The 17,247-nt window shown below is 35.1% G+C and overlaps 1 pseudogene; it reads left to right on the top strand.

Annotated features, from left to right (window-relative positions):
• Nucleotides 1-7,460: 7,460 nt before the first annotated feature.
• Nucleotides 7,461-8,034, top strand: LOC100949261 (annotated as a pseudogene).
• Nucleotides 8,035-17,247: the final 9,213 nt, after the last annotated feature.

Here is a 17,247-nt window from a genome sequence, read left to right as displayed (position 1 = left end):
TTCAACTTTTATTCCATGATGGTCGGAGAAGATGCAAGGAATAATTTCTATTCTTTTAAATTTGCTGAGGTTAGACCTGTGACCTAAAATATGGTCGATTTTGGAGCATGTTCCATGGGCCAATGAGAAGAATGTGTATTCAGTTTTGTTAGGATGACATATTCTGTTGATGTCCGTTAAATCCAAATGCTGAATGGTTATATTTAAATCTGAAATTTCTTTGCTAAGCTTCTTGTTGGAGGATCTATCCAACACTACCAAAGAAGTATTAAAATCTCCAACTATGATGGAGCTGGGAGAAATCAAGTTGCTCATGTTAATTAGAGTATCTCTTATAAAGTGAGGTGCATTCTGGTAAGGTGCATAAATATTGACGATTGAAATATCATCATATTGGGTATTACCCCTAACCAATATAAAGTGTCCATCTTTAACCTTGCTTACCTTTGTTGGTTTAAAGCCTATTGTATCTGTGAATAAAATTGCAACACCTGCTTTTTTCTCCTTTCCATTTACCTGGAATATAGATGACCATCCCTTCACCCTGAGTCGATATTTGTCTTTTAAGGTAAGATGGGATTCTTATATGGTGCAGATATCTGGCCTGAGTTTTTGTATCCAGTCAGCTAGCCTGTGCCTCTTTAGAGGGCAATTTAAGCCATTCACATTGATTGAGAATATTGATACGACTGGTAAAATTTTGGGTATTAAGTTTTTTGAAAGTCTAATGGACATATTTAATCCTTTCACCACTGTGCAAGTTCGAATGTGATCAAAATTTTCTGTGTGAGTTTACTTATGTGGTTGAGGATTGCGCTGATCATTATGGAGGATAGGTGTAAGAATATCCTAGAGGGCTAGTTTAGTTATAGCAAATTTCTTCAATGTGTGAATGTCATTAAAGTATTTAATTTCTCCATCATAAATGACTAAGTTTAGCTGGATACAGGATCCTGGATTGAAAGTTATTTTGTTTTAGGAGATTAAAAATCAATGACCACCCTCTTCTAGCCTGAAAGGTTTCAGCAGAGAGATCTACAGTCATTCTAATATTCTTCCCCTTGTAGGCTATGGTTTTCTTACATCTAGCTGCTTTCAGAATTTTCTCTTTTATATTAACTTTAGTGAAGTTAATTATGATGTGCCTGGGGGATGTCTTGTTCAGGTTGAGTCATGCTGGGGTTCTGAAACTGTCTGCTATCTGAATTTCAGGATCTCTTGGTATGTCTGCAAAGTTCTCTTTCATAATTTCATGAAGAACAGCCTCTGTGCTTTGTGAGGCAACTTCATCACCTTCAGGGATTCCTATAAGACAAATATTAGTTTTATTTGAATTATCTCAGAGCTCTCTGAGAGAGTAATCCATTTTTGCTCTCCATTTCTCTTCATCCTTGAGCACTTGGGCATGTTCAGAAACTTTGTTTTCAATGTCACATATCTTTTCTTCTGTCTGCTCCATTCTGTTACCGAAGGATTCTACCATATTTTTCAGATCTTGGAGGGCTGCAACCTCTTGTCTCAGTGTTTCAAAATCTTTGGTCATTTTATCTTTCAAATCATTGAATTCTTGAGATAGCTTTTGAATATTTTGAAATTCTAAATCCTTCCTTTCCTCCAATCTGTCAACCTTATTAGTTATACAGATTCTGAACCTGATTTCTGTCATCTCAGCATCTATTTTTGGATGGGATCTTCAAATGCATTTGCCCCATCCTTCCTTGGGGGAGTTGATCAACTCTGGTTGTTCAGGTTACCAGAATTTTTCCACTGATTCCACCCCATGCTGAATTTGCACCATTTGAAGACCATCCAAAACCGTTCTGCCAGTGACTGTCACCAGAGAAGATGCTGGCTTCCTCTGGTTGTCTGGAGAGACAGAGTGTGTCTGCCTGGAAAAGCCTCAGGGGTGTGAGCCTTATTGTTCCTGCTGCTGTGGCTGCTGCTCCTCACCTTGGGGCACCACCGCTCCAATGTGGTTCCCTCTCAACTGACTATCCTTTCGCAGATCTTGGCTGCTGGGCCTTAAGTGCCGGGAACACGACTGGGTCAGTCCTTGTTGTGCTCCACTAGGGTTTCTGTCAGGGGGTGGGGGGGAAACTGGCAGCCTTATGGGGAACAGTCCTTGTTGCATGTGGCCAGGGCTTCCTGGTGGGTGGGAAAGCAAGCAGCAGCCCGTGGGGCAGTTCTCAGTCTTCAGGGCAGGGACAGGGCCCTTAGTCCTGCAGGGGTGGGGGAATGCTGCTCTTGGGTCTCCTCTCACTCTTTCTATAGGCAAGGGGGAAAGGGTGGATGGTAAATTCAAAATAGCAGTGAGAACATTAGTTCTATTTTTCTGCCTGGCAAGAGGGTGTTCAGAGTCCCAGCAGTGTCACTCCAGGGGATTAGACCCCATTGTCTGTAGCTCTCACATGTGAGGTGAGATATTAGATCCTCAGTTTATCACTTGTTTGTAGAAAACTCACAGGGGCAGATGGAGAGAAAACAAAGAGAAAGGCACAACTTTCTTGGGGGAGGGGATGGATACTTTTCTTTTGAGATGTATTAGGTACCTGTAGATTGCTTTCTAGGAGTTGCAGCTTGCCTCAGCAGAGGTGTCCTGCAGATATCACACTTCTTTCTTGGCTGGGCTCCTAGTCTTCAACTTTGTTGGATGTTTTCTGGATTCTATCCTTCCCTCTGGATGGGAGCTTCTGTTGGAGGCTAGTACCTGTTGGCCATCTTGCCCTACCACCTGTGTCCTGAGCACACGTGGCAAACTCAGCCTCATCCCTCCATCGCTGCTCTGAGTTCCCCGGATTCCATCAGCAGCCAAGTCCCCTATTCTAATCAGCAGCTGCCAGCATAGCATCTTTACATTATCCCCAAATGAGAAACTATCTAAATGACCTTCAGCAAGAAAATAAAGAAATTATGTAATATTCACAAAATGTAATACTTCTGATTTATAAAATGTACAAACTACTGGTCCCCACAATGAGCATGGCTTATTCTAAAAACTTTATGATGAATGACTGACTAAATCTACTGAGACACTACCGAGTACATTCTGAAGTTTTAAAACAAGCAAAATCAAGATATAGTATTAGAAATTATAATCAGTGGTTGCCTAGAGTGAAGTGGGGTGAAGGCTACTGAAAAGAAACACAAGAGACCTTTCTGGAATGAAGAAAATGTTCTTATATCTTGATTGGTTATGGCTACATTGGTGTAGAAATTTGTCAAAACACTCAATTCTATATTTGTAATCTGTACATACTCTGTATATAAGTTATCCCTCAATAAACATTATATATGTATATATTTAACACATGTATACATTTTGATATAGCATATATCATCTATAACTTCTCATCATACATAGTATTAGATCACATAATATTTATAATAACAAAAAAAGATGAAAATAATGCTGTGTTTGGGGAGAGAGTGTAAGAGATTATCACTTTTATTCTTTATTTCTACAAATATATATAAATTTTTCAGTTATTGCAATATAAATTTCAAAACAATTGTGATGTTTTCACTATAGATAAATCCCTATTTGCTCTGTTATAAATTTAAAAAATACATAGTAGGAAATCTTCACTGTTTTATTAATTCTAAAATGTTCTCAATATTATTTAATTGAATGATTAGCTGCTCAGTAAAGAAGTACTGACCTTTCTGAGTCCTACTCTATGGCAAGCATTTCACATCATTTTCCTATGATCTTCCTCAGTAGATATTTGACCTGCCAAGGATATTTTTCAGTCATCCTTCTGGAGAAGCCTGGAGTAATAACTAGAGATAGGAAATATATCATTTGTATACCTTGCTCATTTTATCTTGGATTTACACATATTGAAATATTATAAAGACTTCCTTCTGTTTTTATCAACATACTTACATAAAATTAGCTTTCAACTCCATCTCACTTTCAATTTCCAGAAGGCATCCAGACAGATTATTAGGAAATAGAAGTGCAAAAATGCTTTTTGCTCGATTCTCAGAGACCAGCCTGAGACTAGAACTACTTATATTCAAAAGCATAGCTGACAGGAGAATCCTGAGTCTCTCCTGGCTCCCAGGATGCATGGAAGGGATGGTCCAGTGATGCTGCAGTGAGGTGGAAGAGGTAGCACTTTTCATGGTCTGCTATGGTCGGAAACCACATAGCTCTGCAGTATAAACATCAGATGGTAATGGAGACCAAAAGATCTGAGTAAAAGCAGCTGAGACTAAGAACAAGGGTAAGCTAAGGTGAAAGATGTCACCAGGAAAGGGCCATGGGTCTTTATTATGCTGATAAATCAAAACATTTAATTACTTTCAGCAGAATATAATATCATTTCAAAAATTTTTCTGTTAGGACAAATCCCAGGGATTTTAAATGGTTATTTACTGTATGATTGTTACTGATAGTTCCTGGTGGAACTTTTCCCAGCCTATCAGAGGCTGAGGCTTAATTCTGCAAAGTCTCTCTGACAGGTAAGCAATGAATGCTTTTGTCTCATACTTCTCTGCTAGAAAGAGAAAATTTCAGGCCAGGGGGAAGTAGGACCTTCATTGTATATGTCACAATCAGATGCATGATTTTGGTTTGACTACTCCATAGAAATACGGAACATACTGACTGTCCTAAAGAAATGTAGCTTTCTGACTGTCTTATCTATCCACATTCTTTCAATGATCCCATAGCAAACCATTAATGAACAACAAACAAAAAACAGTAAAAATATACCTGCTAACCTTTCACCATTTATAAATTGCTGAGGAATTTACACAAATATATTGAAAAAAATAAATTCATCAATTCTTATTTTTTAAAAATAGCTTTTCTGGGTGGCACCTGTGGCTCACAGGAGTAGGGCACCAGCTCATATGCTAGAGGTGCCAAAGGTTCAAACCCAGCCCTGGCCAAAAACAGCAAAAAATAAATAAATAAATAAATAAATAAGAAGAAAAAGAAAAAGAAAAGAAAAAGAAAAAAATAGCTTTTCCAACTTAATCAGACTATTCAACATTTCTCCATTTCTATATGTACCCTCTGAACCTCACTAAATGCAATTAACAAAACCCAAACTCTAGAAATGTTTATATCAACTCCTTAAAACAATAAAATATGCCTTTGTCTTTAATTTTTTAAGTTCACTCTTTCTACTATAAGTGTTTCAAAGATGTTTGTACTGTTTTCAAATACATCAAATTTTAAATTTTCACGCAAATTTTTCTTCCTGCCCTTTGCAAGTCTTCATCTGCATCCACACTGACAAAAAGAATACTGAACGAAAAACAACTTCCTAAACTAAAGTTTAAGCTTTTTTTTTGCTTTAAAAAAAATAGAAATAAGTGTTTATACTTGCTCCTAGATCTCCAAGATTGCTACTTCACTTATTTGTTGGAATGACAACAAAATACAATTTTTGTCTGATTAAAAACAAGCAAATGAAACATATATTTTCCTCTATTGGGTTCTGAGTCAGTTAAATTCAGCTTATTATTGATCTTTTACAATTAGGTTATGTAGTTAAATTTTCAAAAAATATTTTGACATATGGGAAATTTAAACCTAGGAAAATAAAAATCTGAAATTTCAAAAATACTAGCACATCACATATATTTACTTAAATTTGTTTAGCCTGATGGAGAGAATTTCAAATTAAATCCAATTTCGTATACTGATATATATACACACACACATATACATATATTGTGTGTGTATGTGTATATACTATGTGCATACATGTGTATGAACACACACAATAAATTTAACTAGCAATTGGAAGGGAGTGGTTTGAAAACCTAATGTTATATGTAAATATAATCATTCGATAAAAAGAACTGTGTTTTGAAATAACCATCCTGGATAAATAAACAACTACTGCATCTAACTCTAGATAGGCATCTTACTATAAAAAGCCACATATTTCCAAGGCTCTTCTCAACTTTGTGAATAGTAAGTATCTTTAAACTGCCATTATCAGTAACTATTTAGTGTGCTCTGTATTTCTATCTGTGGTTATGTCTGGAGGGAATTGCATCAAGATGGACAAAGCTGAATTCTTTTTCTTGCTTTGATAAAAAAGTAGATTTCAAAGTAAGAAAAAGAATTCAGATCTGTTGTGGAAAAAAACTGTGCACAATGGAGTTTGGGGGCTGATTAGTTAAATAGCATGGCTATATTACTGCAACACCAAACCTAGTGATTTGAAATCACAAAACAAATTACCTTAATTAGTGAACAAATTAATTTTCAAATATAATTAGAATACATATACTGTATTATTTAAACAGATATTACAACAATAGATGGCTAACCAATGCCCAGTTTTCAGTATTGACAATAAAAGGTACATGTAGTTTATTTTTGCATTAAGTAAAATTCCAGCTTTCTTACATGGTGTCTATGTAAGGAAGATAAATTTCCTCTTTTGTAGTTTCTGATATTCAAGGTACAGTTAAATTATGGGCGGCTTGGAGAATCTATGCATACCCTAACTCAGAGTAACTATACCACCTATTCGTAGCCCATGAAACCAAAAAACATTATAAGAGATGATGGTCCCAGTTTTAGTCCACCATTTTATGTACCTTCTTTCAAGACTCCCTTTTTCTGTGCTCCTTCTCCCCACAGTGACTTGGCTCTGCAGGATTTTTTTGTTTCTTTTTTGAGACAGCGTCTTGCTGTGTTGCCCAGGATAGAGTGCACTGGCATTGACCAGGCTCACTGCAACTTCAGAGGCCTAAGTTCACAGGTTCCCTCCAGGACATCAGCTAATCTTTCTATTTGTAGTAGAAAGGGGTCTTGCTCTTGCTCAGGCTGATCTCTACCTCCTTCCTACTGTGGCCTCCCAGAGTGCTAGGATTATAGGAGTGAGCCACCACTCCTTGCCCAGACTTTTCTGTTTAAAACTCTTTACCACGCCCTACTCCATCCACCCACTTAATGCTTATTAAAGCCTCAACCTAAGAGACTCCCTCGTCTTGGGACACTTCATTAGCTTTCCAAATCTGGCTTCTTCGTAAAAGCATCAGACAGATAGACCATTGTTCTTTTTCATCAGAATGGATGTCTCAAATTTCAGATGTGATAATGAATGTGACAACATGTGTCCTCTGGTGAACTTGCAAGAAATCAGAACTCCTATGCCCTCAACACTGTATTCCTCTTCTCTTTCTAATGCCAATGAACTGATGCTGGTGCAGGGCTCCAAATTTCTGAAACTCGAGAATCTGGACAGACATTTATTTACCTTTAGAGCATTTGTTAGGTCATTTTTCTTTTTGGATAGTATTTTAAATAGCATACAAAAAACAATAAGGAGAGTTTAAGGAATATACTTTTCTTATCAGTGTTGGGAGCTACTAAATAACTTACTTGTAAAGAATTTTGAACTTTTAAGAAATATGTTAGATGCACCCAGGAATAGTATCTTGTGGGCCAGATCTTTTAGCACAGGTAGAGGCTCCAGCAGCAAAATATGAACAGAACCCTGGAAAAGGTACTGTGTTGAGGAACAATACCATTTTTAAGCAAGCCTTTTCTCTCTTAAGGTTTAGAACTTCAGGAGAGAATCCTATCTATTCTCCAGATAGCATGTACTGAGTACTAGTAGGCACACTACAAGACAAAGAGCACAAGAGCCCAAGAAGAAGAAGACAAAAGTGAAAGTGAGACCTCTTAATTTGGGGACGGAATACTTGAAATATTCACCTCATTGCATATGACATGACCCTGGCAGAGAGTTATGCCAGGATGTTCACAACCTCTGTGACCCTCTCTTCACTGAAGTCGAGGAAAGTTATGATGCCTACCTAAACCACAGAGGTGGTGTGGCTGCTGGACCAAGGCAGCCATATGGCCCTGAACTCAGTCCTTACTACTCATGAGTGAGTGGTTCAGATCAGCGGTTTGAGTGCAGAGATTTGCTTGGAAATAATCCAAAGCAATCTTCCTGTAGGAGTCAGACTGTCAGTAAAGGAGCATGCTGAAGATTTCAGGGATGATTGAAAGGTCAGTCAAAACTGGAAGAACTGTTGGCCAAGGGGAATTAGCTCTTGCAGACCTGCAATATGCCCACAGTGGTCATATTGAGTGCCAAGGAGAGGAGCTTCTTGGCATATTCAGAGTTAAGCAGGAGATCCTGACCCTTAGATATCATAGCTTCCCATTCCCACAGCCAGGAATGTGTTCTCTCATCTGTAGCAAGGCTGTGCTTCCCCATTGTTACCACTAACCCTAGTTATCCTCCATCTAATGAAAATTTGCTACTGCCCAAAAAAAAATTAATTAATTAATATTTTACATAATACAGTCATATTTTGTTCGTGGAAGTCATGCAAAAAGTTGTTTGGCAATTGTTCTCAGTTTCCACAGTGAGAGGACAAATTGGGAATATATGTTATTGGGAGAGATTAGGACTAAACGTTTTTTAGTTGTTATCAGCTATTACACTATCTCCTTTTGGGGGGAATAAAGGAAATAACATGATTTAAGAAAAGTCTTAACGCAGAAATAGATACTAGGATAAGACTTCCATCATGATTTCTTTGAGATTCCTTCAGCATATTATTCTTAGATTTGGTTAAAGTATGTCATTCTCAATGACTAGATGTGGTTAAAAATTCGTAAGAAGTTCTACCTATGTTTTGGGGTTATTACTTATAATCATTACTAAGATTACCACCCAGCTACATCTGGCAAATAATCTAAAGAGAAAATTATTCTGATTGCCATAAATTACATGAAAATAAATGTGAATTTAAAATCTTAGAACATTTCAGATATTTCTCAAAAGTACATTTCTGTGTGCTATAACTAATGACCCTCTATGTGCAATTACTTGAATTATTGAAAGGCTTAGTATTAATCAAACTTGCTATAATTAATTTCAAATATTTGAGAAGTCAGTTTTAAAATATTTAAAGTTTATAAAGTAAACTTGAGTGTTATTCAGTCAAAATGACTCTGAAATAAAATTATAATATTAAAACAAGGAAGTAAAGATGATGAATTTAGACAATAAGGACATTAGAAGAATCACTTCAAGTCTTCGCCATTCTCTAGTAGAGTAGAGTCTTTCATCTTATTACCATTATTTTCAATTATTACAATTTTGAAAATGTAGGAAAATCTTTTTCTTGCATTGTATGCAGTAATTGCATTTTTTGACAAATTGAACACATAAAAAATGAAAAATCTTTATCAAAATGTATATTTTTATATTTTATGTAGAGTACTTTATATCGTATTGTAAAAATATGTTAGTAAAGAAAGGTCTATAGTCTGCAAAATACATAATAAATACACTGAACTAGTTCTTAAAACTGATGAACTTCTTTAGATTTAATACATTTCTTTATGCAGACACTGTACTTAACATGGCATTGGATTTTCAATGCCATTTGCCATATTTCAAAATAATACCATACCCCATTTGAGGTGAAAGTTGTATAAATGAGGTACATAAAATACTTGAGATATAACTGCTAGTTTGAGATTTTTATTATTCATGCATAGTCATTTTAAAAATCAGCTGAGATTGATAATTTATCATCTCAACTAAGAATGAAAAAATAATTTAAATTTCTATATCACCAAAGTACAATTTTCCAACTTGTCTTCTTTGTCTAGATTTCTTCTTGCCTACAAATTACACCCAGAATCAGAATCTCTGGAATCAGACAGGAGCCAAACTGCCTGAGTTCAAATCCCAGCTATCCCATTTGTTAAATGAATAATCCTAAAAATTACACCCAGAATTGGAGTCTCCTTGAGGACAGGTATTGGATTTTTAATCTAAATCTCTCACATTCAAACAGTAGCATGCCACATTTAAATATCATTTGGTAAATAAATAAAGGCATGCATTAACAAAACATTAATATATCTTCCAATTATTACACATATTTAATAGATAGGTGGAAGACAAGAGGAAGGAGTCTACCCTTTGGAACAAATATAATTGGACATAATAGTTTTAATATATGTTTACTTGGTAATTATAAAATTCCAGGGATTGTCCTAATGATTTACCTATATTAAGTCACTAAATCCTTACAGTAAGTTCCAAGTGAGTTCCCAATATTATTCCCATTTTATAAATGAAAAGTCTGGTCCAGGAGCAGTGACTCACACCTGTAATCCTATCACTCTGGCAGGCTTAGGAGGAGGATGCCTGGAGCTCAGGAGTTTAAAACCAGCTAGAGCAAGAGAGGAGATCCCCTCTCTACTAAAAATAGGAAAAATTATAGGGGCATTGTCACAGGTGTATATAGTCCCAGAACTTGGGGAGCTGAGGCAGGAAGATTGCTTGAACCCAAGAGTTTGAGGTTGCTGTGACAGAGGCTGATACCACACCCCTCTATCCTGGGCACCAGAGTAAGACTCTATCTCAAAGAAAAAAAGAAGACTAAAATAAAATAAAATACTGAAGAAGAGCTAGTTTAAATAACTTGCGTAAGATTATTCATTTAATAAATAGGATAACTGGGATTTGAACTCAGACAGTTTGGCTCCTGTCTGACTGCAGAGATAATATTTTTGGTTATCATGATAATATTGTGATAATGGTGAAAACGACTGTCCAAAATATTCTTCCACAAAAACAATCTCAAATACATTAATTTTTTCTGAGGAATGACTTTCTCTTATTTCCTTAGTGCTCAATATAATTTATGCCAAATATGTTCAATGATTATAAAAAGATATTAAGAAACACCATAAATCAAGTAAGGCTTTATTAAGCAAATAATATCTAATTCTTTCAAAAGATTTTCCTAAGTAGAAAAATTTTCATATATATTTCGGATATTATAGAACAACTTGAAGAACAGCAGAATACAGAAAGATGCTACAAAATCTCTGCAACAGCTTTAAATTTGTTATATACCAATTTTATTTAAAATTTTCAGCAGTTTACAAATACTTTATTTGAAAACAGTAGAGAATTAAAAGCATTCACTGAGAAATTCACTCTACGATTAAGAAAGTTTTGTGAATTACAATCATTAAAAGAAGACTAAATTGTTTCAAATATTTTTCTTCTTTCAACTTTCAGTTGCCAAATCATTTCATTTATAATTTATAAAGATGTTTTGAAAGTTCTGGTGTAAAACCCAGGAGATGACATAATTTGCTAAAAGTTGATATGTTATGAGAAAAAGTGAATCGGTTTACGACTGTAGTCATGTGAAAATTAATGGAGTTATTTAATCCCCTTTCCAATTAGTCCAGTATGTGACAATCAAAGGTAAAAAACTAGTGAAATATAAGAAAACAATTTTTGACATGCAGTCAAATTATCATTTTTCTTCAATGGACAGGAATAGGATGCCCTTGCCCTTGAGGTTCACCTTTAAGTAGATCATAAAATCTAAAGTCATTGGTAAGATTTATAGGGAACAGATTCTGACATTAGGATAGAATGCAGATTTAATTGGATAGCACAGATATAATTATCTTGCCTCATGCCTAAGTATCTCTGTGGAATTGTACCAAAAAAAAAAAAAAGAATCCAGCCACTAAAAGCAAGTAAGTAGTCCAAAGGAGTCTTATGGGCCATGTCAAAGTGTACACAATTGAAGACCCTCTGTCACAGTACTTCACATCTCTTTAAATCTTTGGTCTTCACCAGCTCTAACTGCTGCAAAGCCCTGCAATTGCTCCCTTTCAACCCTTAACTTGACCTTCTTTTAAAATGTAGTTTCCTGCTGCTTCTGCCTCTTGGTCTTCTTTTAATTCAAGCTGACCTCCCAGTCTTTTTTAACGAAAATTAACCAGTTGATCTTCCTAATGTTTTTAGGAAGTCTTCATGTACTTCAATCCCTTGTCCTGATGCTATACCTCAAAAGCCCAGGTTCTAGCTATCTTTAGTCCCTAATATTATTACCATGTGGCCACCGTGAGAAGGAATACTTCATTAAGGAAAAATTTTTCTCTCAAAAAATCCCTCTCAAGATTGCAAATTGTAAACAGAGGAAAATATTCTTAGCAAGGCCTCTAGCAAATTCATTACATATTCCAGAATTTTTTAGGTTTTTCTGTCACCATTTGCAGAATATCAACAAAAAATAGGTAGCTGGATCATCTCCTTTGGACTTACAAATAAATAATTACCAATAACTGTGCCCTAGCTCAAGTTGCTATCTTAAAACATAGTAATTTTCTGAAGGTTGTCTATTTGCTTTCATTGTTGTGTCCTTAGCTGTGCAGAAGCTTTTCAGCTTAATTAAGTCACATTTGTTTATTTTTGTTGTTGTTGCAATTGCCACTGAAGTCTTCTTCATAAAAGTTTTCCCCAGGCTTATATCCTTAAGAGTTTTTCCCATGCCTTCTTCTAGGATTGTTATCATTTGATGTTTTAAATTTAAATATTTTAGCCATCTTGAGTCAATTTTTGTAAGTGGAAAAAAGGTGCAGGTTCAGTTTTAGTCTTTTACATGTGGTTTATCCAGTTCTCCTAACACCATTTATTGAATAGGAATTGTTTTCCCCAGTGTATACTACTGTTTGGTTTAAAGATCAGATGACAATAAGAGACTGGTGTAAGATTGATAACTAGAATCTATAGAAAACTCAAATTAATCAACAAAAAAACGAGCAAACAATTCCATTTCCCACTTGGCAAGAGACGTGAACAGAACCTTCTCTGAGGAAGAGAGCCAAATAGCTAATAACCATATGAAAACATGCTCATCATCCCTAATCATAAGAGAAATGCAGATCAAAACCACTCTGAGATATCACCTAACCATAGTGAGACTAGCCCACCTCAGAAATTCTCAATGCTAAAGATGCTGGCGTGGATGTGGAGAGATGGGAATACTTTTACACTGTTGGTGAGACTGCAAACTAATACAACCTCTTTGGGAAGAAGTATGGAGAATCCTCAAAGAACTTCAAATTGATCTTCCATTTCATTCTGCAATCCCATTACTAGGCAGAAGAAAAAAATAATTTTATTATAAGAATATTTGCACTGGATTGTTCAGTTTACAATTAATGAGATGTGGAAACATCTACATGACCATCAACCTGGGAATGGATTAATCAACTGTGGTATACATACACCATGGAATACTATTCAGCCATAAAAAGATGGAGACTTTACATCTTTTGTATTAACCTGAACGAAGTTGAGACACATTCTTCTTATTTAAGTATCACAAGAATGGAAAAACAAGTATCCAATATACTCAATACTAATATGAAGCCAGTAGATGATCTAATACATGCTCACATAAGAGAAAAACTCAATTTAATTCAAGATAAGGGGAAAGGGAAGGAAAAAGGAGAAGAGAGAGGGGAAGGTGTGTGCTCCCACTTAATGGGCACAAAGTGGTGGTATATGGCACACCTCCTGGATGTGAGACATACCTACAACAGGAACTCTTGCTAACAAATGCAAACATTGTAACCTAATTATTTGTACCCTCATATTAATCTGGAAAAAAAAAGAAACAAATTCCCAAAGAAATTAAGGTAACTAAAAAGAAAGAAAGAAAGAAAGAAAATGATAAATTTGATGGCATAAACAACAGACATTTATTTCTCAGACTTCTAGAGACTAAGAAGTCTGGAACAAGGTGATAGTTCCTGGCTTCATCTATTTCTTGGCTTTAGTCAGCTGCCCTCCTTCTGGGCACTCACATGACCTTCCCTCAGTGTGGGCATGTGCAGATAGGAGCACTAATATAATGAGGGACCCACTCTCATGATCTAACATAAACCTAATTATCCCCCCCAAAAAACCCAACTCCAAATACCATCACAATAGCAACTAAGACTTCATCTTAGGATTTTTTGGGGGACACAAACATTCAGCTCTTATACAACTGTAGCTACAGTTAGCTTCATTAACACATTTTCTATTTTGTGAGCCTCTTTTGGAAATTTTGAAGGCTTTGGCTTCTTGAAAATGATCAAAAGTGATTTATTAGGAAAAAAAAGAACTCATTTGGAAAGAAAATTGATATTCTCTTCACAAATAAATAATCTGAGGTGCTAAATAAAATATTTGGTGTTTTTCCTACTTGGATGAATAATGTAGGTCTTCAAATCATGGAGAATAATTGAATTTTGCTTCTGCAAACTCCTAATAAGTGTTCTGCCAATAGGCAGGAAAGTAGGGCTTTCTCTACTTCAGTGAAAATTGTGGCTTTAAGTCCCTGTAGTTTCACAGGAAGGCAGCTCTTTTAAAAAAGGTAAAACTTGAAGAAATAAACTGAATTCAGATTTAAAACAACACAACTCAAATGGAGATGTACTAAAAACCATATTTAAGCATATGCTAGTCATGCCTCACTCTATCTCCCCCTCAGTATTCTTGAGTTCAACAGAAAGTTCTAGAAATATTGACATATTTCCCCACCTCAGGAGTTTGCTTCTGTCATTTTTCACAGGGAAAAGTTTTCCACAGGAGATTGTATGGACATATAAAAAACAACTCAGAAGTGTAGGGAGATTGATGGTAATGCCTCTGGAGGTGATATTCAACAAATGCAATGGAAGTTAGTAGATAGAAACGTTCTGAGGGAAGTTTCATGGGGAGGCTGAGAGAATCCCCAGCAGAACTGACTACTTAGTGAATAGCGCCCCAAAGCTATGATTTTTCACAAAATGAATAAATCCTTGTGTTTGTGCCTTCCCAATATTCTCTGGGAAAGGGGTTGAGATTGTAAATCCTCATACACCATGTTTGGATTTTTGATAGAAAGCTGCCCACCTCTGGCCAACTGAAGCCCTACAAAAGAGCATGCTGATCTTACTCCCAATCATTGTGATATAGTCAAATGTTTTTCTCCTTCCAAATCTGAATTAATTTGAAAATTCATTACCAAAAGTAATGCTTTTAGGCAGTTAAATTTTATGAAAAGGACTTCACTGATATTAATATAGGAAGTAGAAACTTTTAAAATATTGATGTTCAAACTGTTTATAGTAAAATTAGGTACAAACTAAACCATTATGTAAATTTTGTATTAAAAATATATACAGTACTAAGTATCCTTTACTGTTTACTTTCTCAAACGGTATATATTTTCATTGATTCTCAGAGATAAATGTGGTATTGCAACCATTTCTGGGACTTTTATAACCCCCCTGCTGGAAATTCTGGTATGTTGTGAAGGTGTGTTCCTGAAACTGGAAGCTATTTCCATGGTAGGACACCATTACTGATATTTCATCCCTGAAGAGGAAATTTTATAAGGAAAAGTGAATATTTACAATTGATAAGGGGTACATGTTGTTTCATTAAAAAATTGTGCAGTTTATTGCATTGGTTAATTAAATATATTTTAATTTTATTTAATATGTAGTAAAGATAATTACTTTAAAATTAAAGTTAAACTTTTTACTTTTTAATTCTATAAAATCAAATCTTTTGTAGCTCCCACAGAATATACTAGAAGGGAAAAGGAAGAGAAAGAATGGGAAAGATTGGTTAAAAACAATTACAAAATTACAGTTAGATAGGAAGAATAAGTTCCAGAGCAGGGGTGGAGAACAACCATCTTTAAAGCCACATGTGGCTTTCTTGGTCCTTAAGTTCAGCCTTTGACTGAATCAAAATTTTACAGAATAAATACTTTTATTTTTATTCATACATTTTTGTCTTTTATGTTTTATTTATTTTTTAAATGAATATATTTAAAATACCAAAGAATAAAATAAGTTCAATGAAAGAATCCTCCCAGATTGACCAGCACAATTAGGACATTAGTAAGCCATAAGGACAAAATTGATTTAATTCTAACTTTCCCCACATGACCAAGCACCACTACCACTGGAGGATGGTTGGTGAGAGTTTATGGGACTGAGTATGCTAGTTTGTTACAGCTTTTGAAAATGGTGCACTATGTTTCTGTTTGAAATGGAATTTTTGAATAGTTGCACAGCTTGATGGTATTTTTTAATTCTGTCTGCTTAATAGCCCCTCATGTCAAAGAAGACCAAAAGAATACTGAAGAAAGATAATAATTTTTTAAACTAGTATTGGAAAGTGCAATATAGTCTTGTTTCTGCTAAAGATAAGATGTTTTGCTTGCTTTGTGATACTGCAACAACAACACTAGAAAAATTCAATGCTCATCAGCATTATAACACTCATGTGAACCACAAATATTTAAATTTAGTGAGAGAGTTGCAGAATGTTGCAGAAATTAAATGATGAAAGCAAAAGAAAAGATAATTTTTTCAAGCAGCAATAAGGTCTGGAAATAATGCCACTGAAGCAACTTACAGAGTTATCATATAAGCTAGAGGAAAGGGGAAGCCATTCAGTGATATAGAAATTGGGAAAGACTGCCTTGTCAAAGTTGTAGGATATATAGATACTTTTAACATTTCAAAGTACAAAAAATTGCTTCTTTAAAGGAGAACCATTACTGATTGGCAGGATGAATTAGACTTCAATTTAATAGAACACTTTCATGCAATATTTCAAAAGGAAAATATGTAGTATATAATTCAATCACTTTGGCTGAATCAACTGACTCAGTACTTCATTTTGGTTATAATAGAAGATTTTCCTTGCTAGGAAGAGATACTTTGAGCACTCTTATGAACAGAACATCTTTAATAACTTTCAAGATAAATGTCATGAAGTTGGACTGAATTTGATAAATTTAGTAAGTGTACATACAGTTGGTGTGCACCTTCCATGACAAGAAAACATTAAGAGTTTACTGCATGAATAAAAAAAGTATTTACAGATCTAGATGCTCTCATTTCTTTATATCTTGCATCAGCTAAACCTCTGTGCTAAAGCTACTATTTTAAGTGACACTTTGCACAAATTGTTAACTATATTTGTGCAAATTTGAGATAGCATGGTTAGTTTCATAACATGCTAAAGTTGAACTATGAGGAATTCAGTGTGGATTTGCCCTATCATTTTAAAGTCCTTTGGCTTTTGCAGGGGCAGGTATCAGCCAAAATTTCATCCCTGACAGAATGGATATATTTTTTGAAGAACAGAAGAATGAGCAAAGTGAAACTTTGAAAGAAGATTTCTCAAGGCATGAAGCATTTCTGTGTGATATCATGTCAAATCAAAACAACAATAAAGATGTCATTTAAATGACATAAAACATACGGTATGTGGCCAAAAAACTCCAAGAATTTTGTAAAAAGCTAATTTTAAGACACGTCTTCTTAAAAGGAAATTTCAGATGAACATTCTACCCACTTAGCAAAGGTGGGTAGAATCTGTAGAACTATAGATTGAATTGACTGAGCTCTTAGTAGATAGCATTATTGTGTAT

This window comes from Otolemur garnettii, unplaced genomic scaffold (genome assembly GCF_000181295.1).
Source record: "Otolemur garnettii isolate 467f Iridium unplaced genomic scaffold, OtoGar3 scaffold00088, whole genome shotgun sequence".
Lineage (NCBI taxonomy): Eukaryota > Metazoa > Chordata > Mammalia > Primates > Galagidae > Otolemur > Otolemur garnettii.
Note: the sequence above shows the minus strand (reverse complement) of the source record. Positions and strands in the feature narration are given on the sequence as shown.